The sequence below is a fragment of the Balaenoptera acutorostrata genome, chromosome 13, assembly GCF_949987535.1.
Source record: "Balaenoptera acutorostrata chromosome 13, mBalAcu1.1, whole genome shotgun sequence".
Classification (NCBI taxonomy): Eukaryota; Metazoa; Chordata; class Mammalia; order Artiodactyla; family Balaenopteridae; genus Balaenoptera; species Balaenoptera acutorostrata.
The window spans coordinates 38070090-38090274 of NC_080076.1; positions in this window are offsets into that span (position 1 = coordinate 38070090).

The following is a 20185-nucleotide window of genomic DNA, read 5'->3' on the forward strand; positions in this document are numbered from 1 at the left end:
CCTATAAATATCAATTAAGTCCATCTTGTTTAATGTATCATTTCAAGCTTGTGTTTCCTTATTTATTTTCATTTTGGATGATCTGTCCATTGGTGAAAGTGGGGTGTTAAAGTCCCCTACTATGATTGTGTTGCTGTCAATTTCCCCTTTTATGGCTGTTAGTATTTGCCTTATGTATTGAGGTGCTCCTATGTTGGGTGCATAAATATTTACAATTGTTATACCTTCCTCTTGGATCGATCCCTTGATCATTATATAGTGTCCTTCTTTGTCTCTTGTAATAGTCTTTATTTTAAAGTCTATTTTGTCTGATATGAGAATTGCTACTCCAGCTTTCTTTTGATTTCCATTTGCATGGAATATCTTTTTCCATTCCCTCACTTTCAGTCTGTATGTGTCTCTAGGTATGAAGTGGGTCTCTTGTAGACAGCATATATATGGGTCTTGTTTTTGTATCCATTCAGCCAGCCTGTGTCTTTTGGTGGGAGCATTTAATCCATTTACATTCAAGGTAATTATCGATATGTATGTTCCTATTCCCATTTTCTTAAATGTATTGGGTTTGTTATTGTAGGTGTTTTCCATCTCTTGTGTTTCTTGTCTAGAGAATTTCCTTTAGCATTTGTTGTAAAGCTGGTTTGGTGGTGCTGAACTCTCTCAGCTTTTGCTTGTCTGTAAAGGTTTTAATTTCTCCATCGAATCTGAATGAGATCCTTGCTGGGTAGAGTAATCTTGGTTGTAGGTTTTTCTCCTTCATCACTTTAAGTATATCCTGCCACTCCCTTCTGGCTTGCAGAGTTTCTGCTGATAGATCAGATGTTAACCTTATGGGGATTCCCTTGTGTGTTATTCGTTTTTTTTCCCTTGCTGCCTTTAATATTTTTTCCTTATATTTAATTTTTGACAGTTTGATTAATATGTGTCTTGGCATGTTCCTCCTTGGGTTTATCCTGTATGGGACTCTCTGTGCTTCCAGGACTTGATTAACTATTTCCTTTCCCATATTAGGGAAGTTTTCAACTATAATCTCTTCAAAAATTTTCTCAGTCCCTTTCTTGTTCTCTTCTTCTTCTGGTACCCCTATAATTCGAATGTTGGCACGTTTAATGTTGTCCCAGAGGTCCCTGAGACTGTCCTCAGTTCTTTTCATTCTTTTTTCTTTATCCTGCTCTGTAGTAGTTATTTCCACCATTTTATCTTCCAGGTCACTTATCCTTTCTTCTGCCTCAGTTATTCTACTATTGATCCCATCTAGAGTATTTTTGATTTCATTTATTGTGTTTTTCATCATTGCTTGGTTCCTCTTTAGTTCTTCTACATCCTTGTTAAATGTTTCTTGCATTTTGTCTATTCTGTTTCCAAGATTCTGGATCATCCTTACTATCATTATTCTGAATTCTTTTTCAGGTAGACTACCTATTTCCTCTTCATTTGTTAAGTCCAGTGTGTTTTGAGCCTGCTCCTTCATCTGCTGTGTGTTTTTCTGTCGTCTCATTGTGCCTATCTTACTGTGTTTGGGGTCTCCTTTTCACAGGCTGCAGGTTCGTAGTTCCCTTTGTTTTTGGTATCTGTCCCCAGTGGCTAAGGTTGGTTCAGTGGGTTGTGTAGGCTTCCTGGTGGAGGGAACTAGTGCCTGAGTTCTGGTGGATGAGGCTAGATCTTGTCTTTCTGGTGGGCACGTCCACGTCTGGTGGTGTATTTTGTGGTGTCTGTGGCCTTATTATGATTTTAGGCAGCCTCTCTGCCAATGGATGGGGTTGTGTTCCTGTCTAGCTAGTTGTTTGGCATAGGATGTCCAGCACTGTAGCTTGCTGGTCGTTGAGTGAAGCTGGGTCTTGATGTTGAGATGGAGATCTCTGGAAGATTTTTGCCGTTTGGTATTACTTGGAGCTGGGAGGTCTCTTGTGGACCAGTGTCCTGAAGTTGGCTCTCCCACCTCAGAAGCACGGCCCTGATGCCTGGCTGGAGCACCAAGAGCCTTTCGTCCACACAGCTCAGAGTAAAAGGGAGAAAAAATAGAAAGAAAGAAAGAAAGAGGCTATAGCATAGTGAAGTAAAATAAAGCTATTGTAAAGCAAAGCTATACAGACAAAATCTCACCCAGAAGCATATACATATACACTCACAAAAAAAGGAAAAGGGGAAGAATTAATAACTCCTGCTCCCAGAGTCCACCTCCTGAACTTGGGATGATTCGTTGTCTATTCAGGTATTCAGCAGATGCAGGCACATCAAGTTGTTTGTGGAGTTTTAATCCGCTGCTCCCGAGGCTGCTGGGAGAGATTTCCCCTTCTCTTCCCTGTTCGCACAGCTCCTGGGGTTCAGCTTTGGATTTGGAACCGCCTCTGCGTGTAGGTCGCCTGAGGGCATCTGTTCCCCGCCCAGACAGGACGGGGTTAAAGGAGCAGCTGCTTCGGGGGCTCTGGCTCACCCAGGAGGCGGGGAGGGAGGGGTACAGAGGAGGCGGGGCGAGCCTGCGGCGGCTGAGGCCGGCGTGACGTTGCACCAGCCTGAGGCGCGCAGTGCGTTCTCCCGGGGATGTTGTCCCCGGATCCCGGGACCCTGGCAGTGGCAGGCTGCACAGGCTACCTGGAGGGGCGGTGTGGAGAGTGACCTGTGCTCACACACAGGCTTTTTGGAGGCGGCAGCAGCAGCCCCAGCGTCTTATGCCCATCTCTGGGGTCCACGCTGATAACCGCGGCTCGTGCCCTTCTCTGGAGTTCGTTTAGGCGGCGCTCTGAATCCCCTCTCCTTGCGCGCAGCGAAACAAAGAGGCAAGAAAAAGTCTCTTGCCTCTTCGGCAGCTGCAGACCTTTTCCCGGTCTCCCTCCCAGCTAGCTGTGGTGCGCCAACCCCTTCAGGCTGTGTTCACGCCGCCAGCCCCAGTCCTCTCCCTGCGATCCGACCGCAGCCTGAGCCTCAGCTCCCAGCCCCGCCCGCCCCGGCGGGTGAGCAGACAAGCCTCTCGGGCTGGTGAGCGCTGCTCGGCGCCGAGCTTCTGTGCGGGAGTCTCTCCGTTTTTCCCTCTGCGCCCCTGTTGCTGTGGGATCGGCGCTGATAGCCGCGGCTCGCGCCCTTCTCTGGAGTTCGTTTAGGCGGCGCTCTGAATCCCCTCTCCTTGCCCGCCGCGAAACAAAGAGGCAAGAAAAAGTCTCTTGCCTCTTTGGCAGCTGCAGACTTTTTCCCGGACTCCCTCCGGGCTAGCTGTGGTGTGCCAACCCCTTCAGGCTGTGTTCACGCCGCCAGCCCCAGTCCTCTCCCTGCGATCCGACTGAAGCTGAGCCTCAGCTCCCAGCCCCGCCTGCCCCGGCGGGGGAGCAGACAAGCCTCTCGGGCTGGTGAGTGCTGGTTGGCACTGCTCCTCCGTGCGGGAGTCTCTCCGCTTTGCCCTCCGCACCCCTGTGGCTGCGCTCTCCTCCGTGGCTCCGAAGCTTCCCCCCTCCGCCACCCGCAGTCTCCGCCCGCGAAGGGGCTCCTAGTGCGTGGAAACCTTTCCTCCTTCACAGCTCCCTCCCACTGGTGCAGGTGCCGTCCCTATTCTTTTGTTTCTGTTATTTCTTTTTTCTTTTGCCCTACCCCAGTACGGGGGGAGTTTCTTGCCTTTTTGGAGGTCGGACGTTTTCTGCCAGCGTTCAGTGGGTGTTCTGTAGGAGCAGTTCCACGTGTAGATGTATTTCTACTGTATCTGTGGGAAGGAAGGTGATCTCCGCGTCTTACTCTTCCGCCATCTTCTCCAATCCTATCTTTTTTAAAATTTTTTATTTATTTATTTTTTTTAATTTTTGAATTTTATTTTATTTATTTTTGTATGCAGCAGGATCTTATTAGTCATCAATTTTATACACATCAGTGTATACATGTCAATCCCAATCGCTCATTCAGCACACCACCATCCCCACCCCCCCGCAGTTTTCCCCCCTTGGCATCCATAAGTTTGTTCTCTACATCTGTATCTCAACTTCTGCCCTGAAACCCGGTTCATCTGTACGATTTTTCTAGGTTCCACATACATGCGTTAATATACGATATTTCTTTTTCTCTTTCTGACTTACTTCACTCTGTATGACAGTCTCTAGATCCATCCACGTCTCAACAAATGACTCAATTTCGTTCCTCTTTATGGCTGAGTAATATTCCATTGTATATATGTACCAAAACTTCTTTAACCATTCATCTGTTGATGGGCATTTAGGTTGCTTCCATGTCCTGGCTATTGTAAATAGTTCTGAAATGAACATTGGGGTGCATGTGTCTTTTTGAATTCTGGTTTTCTCTGGGTATATGCCCAGTAGTGGGATTGCTCAATCATATGGTAATTCTACTTTCAGTTTTTTAAGGAACCTCCATACTGTTCTCCATAGTGGCTGGATCAATTTACATTTCCACCAATAGTGCAAGAGGATTCCCTTTTCTCCACACCTTCTCCAGGATTTGTTGTTTGTAGATTTCCTGGTGATGCCCATTCTAAATGGTGTGAGGTGATACCTCATTGTAGTTTTGATTTGCATTTCTCTAATATTAGTGATTCTGAGCAGCTTTTCATGTGCTTCTTGGCAATCTGTATATCTTCTTAGGAGAAATGTCTATTTAGGTCTTCTGCCCATTTTTTGGATTGGGTTGTTTGTTTCTTTAATATTGAGCTGCATAAGCTGTTTATATATTTTGGAGATTAATCCTTTGTCCGTTGATTCGTTTGCAAATATTTTCTCCCATTCTGAGGGTTGTCTTTTGGTCTTATTTATGGTTTCCTTTCCTCTGCAAAAGCTTGGAAGTTTTATTAGGTCCCATTTGTATATTTTTGTTTTTATTTCCATTACTCTAGGAGGTGGATCAAAAAAGATCTTGCTGTGAGTTATGTCAAAGAGTGTTCTTCCTATGTTTTCCTCTAAGAGTTTTATAGTGTCCGGTCTTACACTTAGGTCTATAATCCATTTTGAGTTTATTTTTGTGTATGGTGTTAGGGAGTGTTCTAATTTCATTCTTTTACATGTAGCTGTCCAGTTTTCCCAGCACCACTTATTGAAAAGACTGTCTTTTCTCCATTGTATATCCTTGCCTCCTTTGTCATAGATTAGTTGACCATAGGTGCGTGGGTTTATCGCTGGGCTTTCTATCTTGTTCCATTGATGTATGTTTCTGTTTTTGTGCCAGTACCATATTGTCTTGATTACTGTAGCTTTGTAGTATAGTCTGAAGTCAGGGAGTCTGATTGCTCCAGCTTCGTTTTTTTCCCTCAAGACTGCTTTGGCTATTCGGGGTCTTTTCTGTCTCCATACAAATTTTAAGATATTTTATTCTAGTTCCATAAAAAATGCTATTGGTAATTTGATAGGGATTGCATTGAACCTGTAGATTGCTTTGGGTAGTATAGTCATTTTCACAATGTTGATTCTTCCAATACAAGAACATGGTATATCTCTCCATCTATTTGAGTCATCTTTAATTTCTTTCATCAGAGTCTTATAGTTTTTGGCATACAGGTCTTTTGTCTCCCTAGGTAGGTTTATTCCTAGGTATTTTATTCTTTTTGTTGCAATGGTAAATGGGAGTGTTTCCATAATTTCTCTTTCAGATTTTTCATCATTAGTGTATAGGAATGCAAGAGATTTCTGTGCATTAACTTTGTATCCTGCTACTTTACCAAATTCATTGATTAGCTCTAGTAGTTTTCTGGTGACATTTTTAGGATTTTCTATATATAGTATCATGTCATCTGCAAACAGTGACAGTTTTACTTCTTCTTTCCAATTTGTATTCCTTTTATTTCTTTTTCTTCTCTGATTGCCATGGCTAGGACTTCCAAAACTGTGTTGAATAATAGTGGTGAGAGTGGGCATCCTTGTCTTGTTCCTGATCTTAGAGGAAATGCTTTCATTTTTTCACCATTGAGAATGATGTTTGCTGTGTGTTTGTCGTATATGGCCTTTATTATGTTGAGGTAGGTTCCCTCTATGTCCAATTTCTGGAGAGTTTTTATCATAAATGCATGTTGAATTTTGTCAAAAACTTTTTCTGGTCTATTGAGATGATCATATGGTTTTTATTCTTCAATTTGTTAGTATGGTGTATCACATTGATTGATTTGTGTATATTGAGAATCCTTGCATCCCAGGGATAAATCCCACTTGATCAGGGTGTATGATGTTTTTAATATGCTGTTGGATTCTGTTTGCTAGTATTTTGTTGAGGATTTTTGTATCTATATTCCTCAGTGATATTGGTCTGTAATTTACTTTTTTTGTAGTATCTTTGTCTGGTTTTGGAATAAAGGTGATGGTGGCCTCATAGAATGAGTTTGGGAGTGTTCCTTCCTTTGCAATATTTTGGAAGAGTTTGAGAAGGATGGGTGTTAGCTCTTCTCTAAATGTTTGGTAGAATTCACCTGTGAAGCCATCTGGTCCTGGACTTCTGTTTGTTGGAAGATTTTTAATCACAGGTTCAATTTCATTACTTGTGATTGGTCTGTTCATATTTTCTATTTCTTCCTGGTTCAGTCTTGGAAGGTTATACCTTTCTAAGAATTTGTTCATTCTTTCCAGCTTGTGCATTTTATTGGCATAGAGTTGCTTGTAGTAGTCTCTTAGGATGCTTTGTATTTCTGCAGTGTCTGTTGTAACTTCTCCTTTTACATTTTAATTTTATTGATTTGAGTCCTCTCCCTCTTTTTCTTGATGAGTCTGGCTAATGGTTTATCAATTTTGTTTATCTGCTCAAAGAACCACCTTTTAGTTTTATTGACCTTTGCTAATGTTTTCTTTGTTTCTATTTCATTTATTTCTATTCTGATCTTTATGATTTCTTTCCTTCTGCTAACTTTGGGTTTTGTTTGTTGTTTCTCTAGGTGCTTTAGGTGTAAGTTTAGATTGTTTGTTTGAGATTTTTCTTGTTTCTTGAGGTCAGCTTGTATAGCTATAAACCTCCCTCTTAGAACTGCTTTTGCTGCATCCCATAGGTTTTGGATCATCGTGTTTTCATTGTCATTTGTCTCTAGGTATTTTTTTTTTTGATTTCCTCTTTGATTTCTTCAGTGATTTCTTGGTTATTTAGGAATGTATTGTTTAGCCTCCATTTTTTTTTTTTTTTTTTTTTTTTTACGTTTTTTCCCTGTAATTCTTTCTTGTCTCATAGTGTGGGGGTCAGAAAAGATGTTTGATATGATTTCAATTTTCTTAAATTTACTGAGGCTTTATTTGTGACCCAAGATGTGATCTATCCTGGAGAATTTTCTGTGCACACTTCAGAAGAAAGTGTAATCTGCTGTTTTTGGATGGAATGTCCTTTAAATATCAACTAACTCTATATGGTCTATTGTGTCATTTAAAGCTTCTGTTTCCTTATTTATTTTCATTTTGGATGATCTGTCCATTGGTGTAAATGAGGTGTTAAATTCCCCCAGTATTATTGTGTTATTGTCGATTTCCTCTTTTATAGCTGTTAGCAGTTGTCTTATGTATTGAGGTGCTCCTATGTTGGGTGCATATATATTTAGAATTGTTATATCTTCTTCTTGGACTGATCCCTTGATCATTATGTAGCGTCCTTCCTTGTCTCTTGTAACATTCTTTATTTTAAAGCCTACTTTATCTGATATGAGTATAGCTACTCCAGCTTTCCTTTGATTTCCATGTGCATGGAATATCTTTTTCCATCCCGTACTTTCAGTCTGTATGTGTCCCTAAGTCTGAAGTGGGTCTCTTGTAGACAGCATATATATGGGTCTTGTTTTTGTATCCATTCAGCAAGCCTGTGTCTTTTGGTTGGAGCATTTAATCCATTCACGTTTAAGGTAATTATCGATATGTATGTTCCTATGACCATTTTCTTAATAGTTTGGGGTTTGTTTTTGTAGGTCCTTTTCTTCTGTTGTGTTTCCCACTTAGAGAAGTTTCTTTAGCATTTGTTGTAGAGCTGGTTTGGTGGTGCTGAATTCTCTTAGCTTTTGCTTGTCTGTAAATCTTTTGATTTCTCCGTCGAATCTGAATGAGATTCTTGCCGGGTAGAGTAATCTTGGTTGCAGGTTCTTCCCTTTCATCACTTTAAATATATCATGCCATTCCCTTCTGGCTTGTAGAGTTTCTGCTGAAAAATCAGCTGTTAACCTTATGGGAGTTCCCTTGTATGTTATTTGTCATTTTTCCCTTGCTGCTCTCAGTAATTTTTCTTTGTCTTTAATTTTTGCCAATTTAATTACTACGTGTCTCAGCATGTTTCCCCTTGTGTTTATCCTGTATGGTACTCTCTGTGCTTCCTGGACTTGGGTGGCTATTTCCTTTCCCATGTTAGGGAAGTTTTCTACTACAATCTCTTCAAATATTTTCTCGGGTCCTTTCTCTCTCTCTTCTCCTTCTGGGACCCCTATAATGTGAATGTTGTTGTATTTAATGTTGTCCCAGAGGTCTCTTAGTCTGTCTTCGTGTCTTTTCATTATTTTTTCTTTATTCTGTTCCACCACAGTGAATTCCACCATTCTCTCTTCCAGGGCACTTATCCATTTTTCTGCCTCAGTTATTCTGCTATTGATTCCTTCTAGTGTAGTTTTCATTTTAGTTATTTTATTGTTCATCTCTGTTTGTTTGTTCTAATCCTTCTAGGCCTTTGTCAAACATTTCTTGCATCTTCTTGATCTTTGCCTCCATTCTTTTTCCAAGGTCCTGGATCGTCTTCACTATCATTATTCTGTATTCTTTTTCTGGAAGGTTGCCTATCTCCACTTCGTTTATTTGTTTTTTTCTGGGATTTTATCTTGTTCTTTCATCTGGTACATAGCCCTCTGCCTTTTCATCTTGTCTACCTTTCTGTGAATGTGGTTTTTGTTCCACAGGCTGCAAGACTGTAGTTCTTCTTGCTTCTGCTGTCTACCGTCTGGTGGATGAGGCTATCTTGAAGCAGGTATTGTTAATACCCCAATTTTAAAGGTAAGGAAATTGAAGTTTAGAATAATAATCTTGTCCAAGATTATTCTGCTAGTGGTGGAAGGTCTCCTGCAGAGACAGGGGGAGGCTGTGGCTCACCGTGGGGACAAGTTCACTGGCAGCAGAAGTTCTGGGAAGTACTCCTTGGCGTGAGCATTCCTGGAGTCCACCATTAGCCCCACCAAAGAGTCTCTAGCTCATTTTGTTATCTTTTGATATTACTAATTGGGGGTATCTGAATGACCCAGGAAAAAAAATAAAATGAGCAAATTTGGCATTTGGATGTTTCAGTCATCTTTTTTCCTTATCTAAAAAAACATCAGCTGCTCATTCAAACTTAGATGTAAATGTTTAAAGTGTTAATGAGTCAGAGATTTTGCATTTTAAACACAGAGATCAAATCCTTAAAGCATAGAAGTTTCCATGGTGCTATTATAAACACCACTGAATTTGGGCTCCAGTGTTTCTGAAACCAAATGATGTGGGTGATTTGCTTGTCTTTCAGGTGGAAGGATAAATGCTTCTAAAGCTCAGTCAGACCAGGAACCTGTATCAGGAGGAGAGCATTTGCCCATGGTTTTCACCCTTCTGGATTCACTCTGCCAGCAGAAGGCTGCCTCCGCCTACCAGGAAGCACATGTTTAGTTTTTTGACTCTTACTTGACTATTACTGGTCCCAAAAAAACAAAATGAGGAGCTCAAAACTTTCAGACCAAACACACAAACAAAACCCCTTTACTTACAAAAAGGAAGGCTTCTGTGGGCTGGAATTTAGGACAGCTCAACTTTTAAAATTCCTCTTCCAAATCCAAATCCACTCCTTTTTCTTTTCTCTCTCTTTGGAGTTTCTTTCTTTTCTCTTTCTTCACATACTTTTTTTCCCTGTCTTTTAAATTTTATAGTCTATCTCTCCTGGGGGTGGGCTTATAATACAGCAACTATTTCTCTGGAGAACAAATGAACAAACAAACAATCATGTATTGTATTTCTGGCATTGCTTATTTCCATGGTGTAAATACTCCTTTCATGGCTACTTTGCCTTGTGTGAGTATGTGTGAGCAGACTACAGCACACCACAAATTCCCTCAACCCCTCTCTCTCTCACACATGTGTGCACACACACAGACACCTAAAACACCACCCATTGGAGAGATAAAGAGACGACTAGAGAATAAAACTCTGCAACTAAAGAATATAGTCAAGAATTCCTCCACTTATTGAAGTGCCATTTTGGTCTCCTTGTATTAGAAGTTTGGAGCCAGCTATGTTCTACTTCTTCTCTTTAGACTTGGGGGAAAATTCAAATCTCAGCTGAATTCTCACATTTTTTTTCCTTCTAATAAAAAAATGAGCCCTAGGGAAGAGGAAAACTCTGAAGAGTTAGTGTGTGTGTTTTCACTTTTTGCTTTGAGATTCAGAACTTTTGTTCTATTGCCAGTTTAAAAAACAATTTTTTTTTTTTTTTTTCTCTTTAAGTCAGTGGAGACCTGGGGATGATGAGCCTAGGACTTGGTTTCAGCCCTGGGGCAAAACATCATAAGATTTTAATCATGTCTTATAGATTTGCATACCTTTTTTTTTTTTTTTTTCCACCAGGGAGTTCTAAGCATGTTGAAATGTGCAAGTTTCACTCTCAGTATTCATTTCCAATTGGTTTTCTTTCCTTTCAGCATTTTCTCCTCTCGAAGACTTTTCTCTCTTTCCTTTCCCTTCTTTTCATTCCCTTTTCTCATTCATTCCCTCTCTTCTCTATGCCTTTAATCACTATTTTCCTTTCCTTTTTTTAGTCCTCTAACTTTCTTTCCACCTCTGACTTCACTCTTTTAAAAATCTTCACCCAAACTTCTCTTACAGGACATCACATGCAGTAACATGTCTTTGCAATACATTGAAATATTTTGCTGTAAGAAAAAGGTCATTGACATAAGCAATGAGACAGCCAAAACGGGAGTTGAAGCTGTGGAAGGAGAGGGAACATTCAGTCACAACTGAGAAATGAAATATTTCCTGCCATATCAATAAACAAAGGATGACACAGTCATCAATGATTGCAGCCCTCCAACGTGAGCACCGGAAACTCAGGGCTGACAATAATACCTGCCAGCTAGCAGCCATCAGACTGCAGCCACTCCCTGTGGTGAGCCCTGAGGAAATCCAGGATGTGTCCAGATACTGGCTCCAGATAGCTAAGGTGCATATCAAAGGAAGGATTTCATTGAGCCCAGACTCTCGCATCTTCCCATACTTAGAAAAGTGCTAAATTCCTTAAGATATCTGGTTTTCTTTAATTAACAATAATCTTTTGATGTTCCCGACTTCTTTTCCTTTTTTGCAACACTCCTATATATCCTGGTTCCTCCCCTAGCATCCTCAGAGCAGTTTCTCAGAGATACGGGAAAGGCTGTCTCCTGGGCTGCAGTCCTCATTTTGCCCCAAATAAAACTTAACTCACAACTCTCACTTTGTGCATATATTTTTTTTTAAGTCAACACAACCTTAAGCAAACACTGGAGTCAAAGTCAGTATAAATGCTTGTCATTAGGACTGTTCAGCCCGTAGCTCTGCTGCTTCTTTCTGGCACATGACAGTATGTATTGAGTTGGGTGTAGCCATGATACAGGGGTAGGCAGGTAAAATGTGAGCAGCAGCAAGATTATTTCAAACCAAATGTTTTAGGAGCTGATGCCATGACAGTTTACAAGAAGGTAGAGACTCAGTCAGCTTGGGTCCCAGAGTGAACCTAAAGCAGGACAAAACCTCCAGAAGACTTGTGGTGAAAATGTAAGATGAGCAAGAAATAAAATTTGGAGGTTGTTTTTTACATAACGCATAACATAACCTATTTTGAAGAGTACAGTAACCAAGAGGAGAAAACATAAAATAAGCTATTGGCTTTCAGAGATAAGAGTGTAGAAGCTCAAAAGGAAATGAAAAATGAGGTTAAATTACTGTCACTTCAAGGAAGATTTCCCCAAGAGTATAAAATAAAAGATGGCTGAAACTAATCCTGTATTTTGGATGAATGCAGAAAGCACTAATTCTTGTTGTCCATGCACATGACATGTTTAAGGTCCAACAAATAGTTCAGAGCATTTGCAAATGTTGCTGCAGCTAGCCAAGAGGAAAATGTGCCTTGTCAGAAGTGTTCCCATCCATTATTCGCAAATCACTGCTATATCCAACTTGAGGTCTGTGTCAACCTGGGATGTAAGTGAACCCATTATTTTCTCATGATATGGGATAAGCAGTATTCTATCATCATTTTCATACTTCATTCATTAAAAAAATATCTATCAGATATTTATTTGAAACCAAAGTATATTTTGGAGTTTCATCTTTGTTATAGTTAATGTAATATACCCAGAAGAGTATCAAATAGGAAATAAGAAAAACTGAGCAACTGCTCAAATTCTGCCAATACTCGACCATATAATATTAGGTAAACAAACCCAAAACTCAATTATTCTCATCTATAGAATGAGGGGTGGTCTCGAAGATCACATCTAAACTGAATGTATAGAAGTCACAGCTTATACGAAATACTAATAATTGATCCTTGACATGGCTGTGATTTGCTGGAGGAAGATAGTCCTGTACTAGTAGTCAGGGACTGTCAAGAACTGTGAAGAGGAGGTGGTTTTACCCTATTTGTAAGCAAACGAATTACTCTGCCACAGTTTCATGGACACAGGCAGAAGACAGGGCTCTCTTGAGTAAGAGACAAAATACTTTGTTACTCACAGCAATAGCAGTAGTGAGAGTAGCAACATGCCTTGTGCTAGTTCCTTAAGCCCCAGTTCCCACAAGGTGATGTAAAGAGGACTGAGTGACCCCTAAGCAGGCAGTGGGTTAACATTTCAGGAAGAAAACCTTAGCTTGGGGAAGCCAAGTCTTTTATAATGGACATTAAGCAAGTCTGCCCTTAGTCCAGAGGGAGACATCATCTTTATTACACTGGTCAGGAAGTGTGATAGCCCTTTGCTCTGGAGGGAGATGCTATCTCTTGTCTTCAAGACAGTAAGCAAACTTGTTCTTTGTTCTTGTGGGAGACACCAGCTCTATTTTCCAAAGAAGTTCACTATACGAACATCCCTGAAAAGAAAATTCAGGACAAAAGCTATCAGTGTGTTTGCTCACAACATATGTGGAAATATGTAAGACGATGGAGAATTGTCTCCCCAAAATAAGTACCCATTGTTTTCACACTATCATGATTTCTGGAACATTTTCATGAGTAAGCCACTCCATCAACCACTTTGATTAATCAACTCATCTCATATAGCATTTAATTAAGGAATCTAACAGGATTCCGAGTAGCAAGATGCTGTCAACCTGAAATATTTGACTTTACCTGTATCTCCAAACTCTCGTTCCCAACCAGTTGAACAAAGACCAAACCATAAGGTCTACTTTAGAAAGCCAGGGGGCTTTCTCCTCATGTTTCTGTATTGACCTTTCCACTTGGCTTGAGGTGTTAATGCAGGCACAGCAGATGGTATGAGGTGTTAATGCAGGCACAGTCGTAGTTTCCACCTCGTCCTTCAAGGAGGAAGTATATGGCAATTCTATCATCCACAATAATAGGCAATGAGTTTAGGTTAACCTGAAAACCTTCTAGGGCCAAGGTGGTTTCATTGGTCATTTAAGGTAAAGTAAAGGGTAAGTTTTGCACCACCTTTTCTAATTAGATGGGCCCCATCTTAAGGATAACACCCGGCAGGTGCACAAAGTAACAAGATAGAAGATATTTATCCCTCTCTCTATAAGGGATAATTTTATCACCAAATATGAAAGATTTCAAAACTGTATCTGGTATGAAATTGCTAGAACAATGACAAACTAAAATAAAATAAATTATATATTTCATGTACTGTCTAAATGTTATAATTTAAAGTGTTCTTCTACGATGCTACTAGGTAAAAGTTTTACTCATTCATAACCCGTAAGACCCTTTATCAAAAAAATGTGAGAATGAATGTTCACAAAACACCAACTTGGACAAGCACTATATGAAGGCAGAATAGGTATTTCCTACAAAGCATGCAGTTAAACAGCTCTGATTTAAATAAATTTCTGCCACTTGCCTGACATTGTGTCTGAAATTCCCACCCTTAGATATAAATTTGTTTATGTCTATATAATATATAAATATATAATTCGTTTACATCTCTATCTGTATAAAAGGAAGAGTTTCCTGCTCAAAGCAAATATCCTTAAAAAGAGAAATGCTCTCAGTCACTGTTTAGTATCCACACATTTTCAATTGATATGACATCTTTTCCACGGTGACTGCACCAACTTAAAAGAAACTTCTTATGAAATGAGACCCACAACAGGTCAGTTCTGAAGACAGCAGAATAAAGAAACGTGTAATAGGATAAATATGAAAATTGAGGGATGTATGGGGTGGGAAGGAGGACCATGAACATTGCAGTTTAAGGACACAAAGTGTCAAAAGCCCAGAGCAGGGAGAAACCTTCAAGATGGCAGAGGAGTAAGATGTGGAGATCACTTTCCTCCCCACAAATAAATCAGAATTATATTTACATGTGGAACAACTCTAACAGAACACCTACTGAATGCCGGCAGAAGACCTCAGACTTCCCAAAAGTCAAGAAACAGCCAATGTATCTGGGTAGGGCAAAAGAAAAAAGAAAAAACAGAGTCAAAAGAATAGGGACAGGACCTGTACCTCTGGGAGGGAGCTGTGAAGGAGGAAAAGTTTACACATAATAGGAAGCCCCTTCACTGGCGGAGACAGGGGTGGCAGGGGGAAGCTTCAGAGCCATGGAGGAGAGCACAGCAACAGGGGCGCAGAGGGCAAAGCGGAGAGATTCCCACACAGAGGATCAGTGCCGACCAGCACTCACCAGCCTGAGAGGCTAGTATGCTCAGCCGCTGGGGCGGGTGAGGGCTGGGAGCTGAGGCTCAGGCTTTGGAGTTCAGATCCCAGGGAGAGGACTGGGGTTGGCTGTGTGAACACGGCCTGAAGGGTGCTAGTGCACCACAGCTGGCTGGAAGGGTGTCCAGAAAAATGTCTGGACCTGCCTAAGAGGCAAGAGATAATTGTTTTGGGGTGTGAAAGGAGAGGGGATTCAGAGCACCACCTAAATGAGCTCCAGAGATGAGCACGCGCCACAACTATCAGCACAGACACCAGAGACGGGCATGAAACTCTAAGGCTGCTGATGCATCCTGCAAGAAGCCTGTGTGCAAGCACAGGTCACTATCCTCACCTCTCCTCCCGAGAGCCTGTGCAGCCTGCCACTGCCAGAGTCCCGTGATCCAGTGACAAATTCCCTGGGAGAGCACACAGCGCATCTCATGCTGTTGCAATGTCACGCTGGCCTCTGACGCCACAGCCTCACCTCACATTCTGTACCACTCCTTCCCTCCGGCCTCAGTGAGCCAGAGCCCCCTAATTAGCTGCTACTATAACTCTGTCCTGTCTGAGTAAAAAAAGGACACCCTCAGGGGACCTACATGCAGAGGTGGGGCCAAATCCAAAGCTGAACACCAGGAGCTGTGTGAAAAAGAAGAGAAAGGGAAATTTCTCCCAGCAGCCTCAGGAGCAGTGGATAAATCTCCACAATCAACTTGATGTACACTGCATCTGTGAAATACCTGGAGAGACAACTAATCATCCCAAAATGAAGCAGTAGAGTTTGGGAGCAACTGTAGACTTGGGGATTGCTTTCTGCATCTAATTTGTTTCTGGTTCTATGTTTATCATAGTTTAGTATTTAGAGCTTATTATCATTGGTAGATTTGTTTATTCATTGGGTTGCTCTCTTCCTTTTTTTTTAATATATAGATATACATATATATATATATATTTGCCTTTTTCTCTCTTTGAGAGTGTGTATGTGTATGCTTCTTTGTGTGATTTTGTCTGTATATCTTTGCTTTTACAATTTGTCCAAGGGTTCGGTCTGTCCGTTTTCATTTTTTCTGTGTTTTTTTTTTTTTTTTCGGTATAGATTTTAGTGCTTGTTATCATTGGTGGATTGGTTTTTGGGTTTGGTTACTCTCTTCTTTCTTTTTTTAATTAGTTTTTAATTTTATTTGTAATAATTTAATTTTTTTTTTATTATAATAATTTTATTTTATTTTATTTCTTTCTTTTTTTCTCCCTTTTGTACTGAGCCAGGTGGCTGACAGGGTCTTGGTGCTCCAGCCGGGTTTCAGGCCTGTGCCTCTGAGGTGGGAGAGCAGAGTTCAGGACATCGGCCCACCAGAGATTTCCCAGTTCCACATAATATCAAATGGTGAAAACTCTCCCAGAGATCTCCGTCTCAACACTAAGACCCAGCTCCACTCAATGACCAGCAAGGTCCAGTGCTGGACACCCTATGCCAAACAACTAGCAAGACTGGAATACAACACCACCCATTAGCAGAGAGGCTGCCTAAAATCATAATGAGGTCACAGACACCACAAAACACACCACCTGATATGGTCCTCCCCACCAGAAAGAAAAGATCCAGCATCATCCACCAGAACACAGGCACCAGTCCCCTCCACCACTCACTGAACTAAACTTAGCCAATGGGGGCAGACACCAAAAACAACAGGAACTATGAACCAGCAGCCTGCCAAAAGGAAACCCCAAACACAGTAAGTTAAGCAAAATGAGAAGATAGAGAAACACACAGCAGATGAAGGAGCAAGGCAAAAACCCACCAGACCAAACAAATGAAGAGGAAAGAGGCAGCCTACCTGAAAAAGAATTCAGAGTGATGATAGCAAAGATGATCCAAAATCTTGGAAAGAGAATGGAGAAAATACAAGAAACATTTAACAAGGACCTAGAAGAACAAAAGAGCAAACAAAGAGAGATGAACAACACAATAAGTGAAATTAAAAATTCTCCAGAAGGAATCAATAGCAGAATAACTGAGGCAGAAGAACATATAAGTGAGCTAGAAGATAAAATAGTGGAAATAACTACCATAGAGCAGAATAGAGAAAAAAAATTAGAAGAATTGAGGACAGTCTCAGAGACCTCTGGGACAACATTAAACACACCAACATTCGAATTATATGGGTCCCAGAAAAAGAGGAGAAAATGAAAGGGACTGAGAAAATATTTGAAGAGATTATAGTTGAAAACTTCCCTAATATGGGAAAAGAAATAGTCAGTCAAATCGAGGGAGCACAGAGAGTCCCATACAGGATAAATACAAGGAGAAACAGGTCAAGACACATATTAATGAAATTATCAAAAATTAAATACAAAGAAAAAATATTAAAAGCGGCAAAGGAAAAACAACAAATAACATACAAGGGAATCCCCATAAGGTTAACAGCTGATCTTTCAGCAGAAACTCTGCAAGACAGAAGGGAGGGCAGGACATATTTAACGTGATGAAAGGGAAGAACCTACAACCAAGATTACTCTACACAGCAAGGATCTCATTCAGATTCGACGGAGAAATTAAAACCTTTACAGACAAGCAAAATCTAAGAGAATTCAGTACCACCAAACCAGCTTTACCACAAATGCTAAAGGAACTTCTCTAGGCAGGAAACACAAGAGAAGGAAAAGACCTACAATAACAAACCCAAAACAATTAAGAAAATGGTAATACAAACATACATATCGATAACTACCTTAAATGTAAATGGATTAAATGCTCCAACCAAAAGACATAGACTTGCTGAATCAATACAAAAACAAGACCCATATATATGCTGTCTACAGGAGACCCACTTCAGACCTAGGGACACATACAGACTGAAAGTGAGGGGATGGAAAAAGAGATTCCATCCAAATGGAAATCAAAGGAAAGCTGGAGTAGCAATTCTCATATCACAGAAAATAGTCTTTAAAATGAAGAATATTACAAGAGACAAAGAAGGACACTACATAATGATCAAGGGGTCAATCGAAGAAGAAGATATAACAATTGTAACTATATATGCACCCAACATAGGAGCACCTCAATAATAAGGCAAATACTAACACACATAAGAAGGGAAATCGACAGTAACACGATCATAGTAGGGGACTTTAACACCCCACTTCCACCAATGGACAGATCATCCAAAGTGAAAATAAATAGGGCAACACAAGCTTTAAATGACACATTAAACATGATGGACTTAATTGATATTTAGAGGACATTACATCCAAAAACAACAGAATACACTTTCCTCTCAAGTGCTCATGGAACATTCTCCAGGATAGATCATATCTTTGGTCACAAAGCAAGTCTTGGTAAATTAAAGAAAACTGAATTTGTATCAAGGATCTTTTCCTACCACAACACTGTGAGACTAGATATCAACAAATACAGGAAAAAATCAGTAAAAAATACAAACACATCGAAGCTAAACCATACATTACTAAATAACCAAGAGATCACTAAAGCAATCAAAGGGGAAATCAAAATTACCTAGAAACCAAAAACAATGAAATCACAATGACCCAAAACCTATGGGATGCAGCAAAAGCAGTTCTAAGAGGGAAGTTTATAGCAATACAATCTTCCCTCAAGAAACAAGAAACATCTCAAATAAACAACCTAACCTTACACCTAAAGGAATTACAGAAAGAAGAACAACAACAACAAAAAATCCTCCTTTAGCAGAAGGAAAGAAATCATAAAGATCAGATCAGAAATAAATGAAAAAGAAATGAAGGAAATGATAGCAAAGATCAATAAAACTAAAAGTTGCTTCTTTGAGAAGATAAAATTGACAAACCATTAGCCAGACTCATCTTGAAAAAAAGGGAGAAGACTCAATTCAATAGAATTAGAATGAAAAAGGAGAAGTAACAACTGACAATGGAGAAATACAAAGGATCGTGAGAGATTACTACAAGCAACTATATGCCAATAAAATGGACAACCTGAAGGAAATGGACATATTCTTAGAAAAGCACAACCTTGTGAGACTGAACCAGGACAAAATTAAAAATATAAACAACCCAGTCAGAAGCACTGAAATTGAGACTGTGATTGAAAATCTTCCAACAAGCAAAAACCCAGGACCCAGTGGCTTCACAGGCGAATCCTATCAAACATTTAGAGAACAGCTAACACCTAACCTTCTCAAACTCTTCGAAACTATAGCAGAGGGAGGAATACTCCCAAACTCATTCTACAAGGCCACCATCACCCTGATACCAAAACCAGGCAAAGATGTCACAAAGAAAGAAAACTACAGGCCAATATCACTGATGAAAATAGATGCAAAAATCCTCATCATAACACTAGCATAAAGAATCCAAGAGCACATTATAAGGATCATACACCATGATCAAGTAGGGCTTATCTCAGGAATGCAAGGATTCTTCAATATACAAAAATCAATCAATGTGATAAACCATATTAAAAAACTGAAGGAGAAAAACCATATGATCATCTCAATAGATGCAGAAAAAGCTTTTGACAAAATTCAACACCCATTTATGATAAAACCCTCCAGAAAGTAGGCATAGAGGGAACTTACCTCAGCATAATAAAGGCCATATATGACAAACCCACAGCCAACATCATTCTCAATGGTGAAAAACTGAAACCATTTCCTCTAAGATCAGAAACAAGACAAGGTTGTCCACTCTCACCACTATTATTCAACATAGATTTGGATGTTTTAGCCACAGCAATCAGAGAAGAAAATAAATAAAAGGAATCCAAATTGAAAAAGAAGTAAATCTGTAACCGTTTGCAGATGACATGATACTATACACAGAGAATCCTAAAGATGCTACCAGAAATCTACTAGGACTAATCAATGAATGTGGTAAAGTACCAAGATAAAAAAGTGATGCACAGAAATCTCTTACATTCCTATACACTAATGATGAAAAATCCGAAAGAGAAATTAAGGAAACACTCTCATTTACCAAAACAACAAAAAGAATAAAATACCTAGGAATAAATCTACTTAAGGAGACAAAAGACTTGTATGCAGAAAACTATAAGATGCTGATTAAAGAAACTAAAGATGGTACAAACAGATGGAGAGATATACCATGTTCTTGTTGGAAGAATCAACATTGTGAAAATGACTATACTATCCAAAGCAATCTACACGTTCAATACAATCCTTATCAAACTACCAATGGCAGTTTTCACAGAACTCAAACAAAAAACTTAACAATTTCTATGGAAACACAAAAGACCCCGAATAGCAAAAGCTATCTTGAGATAGAAAATCAGAGCTAGAGGATTCAGGCTGCTGGACTTCAGACTACACTACAAAGTTACAGTAATCAAGACAGTATGGTACTGGCACAAAAACAGAAATATAGATCAATGCAA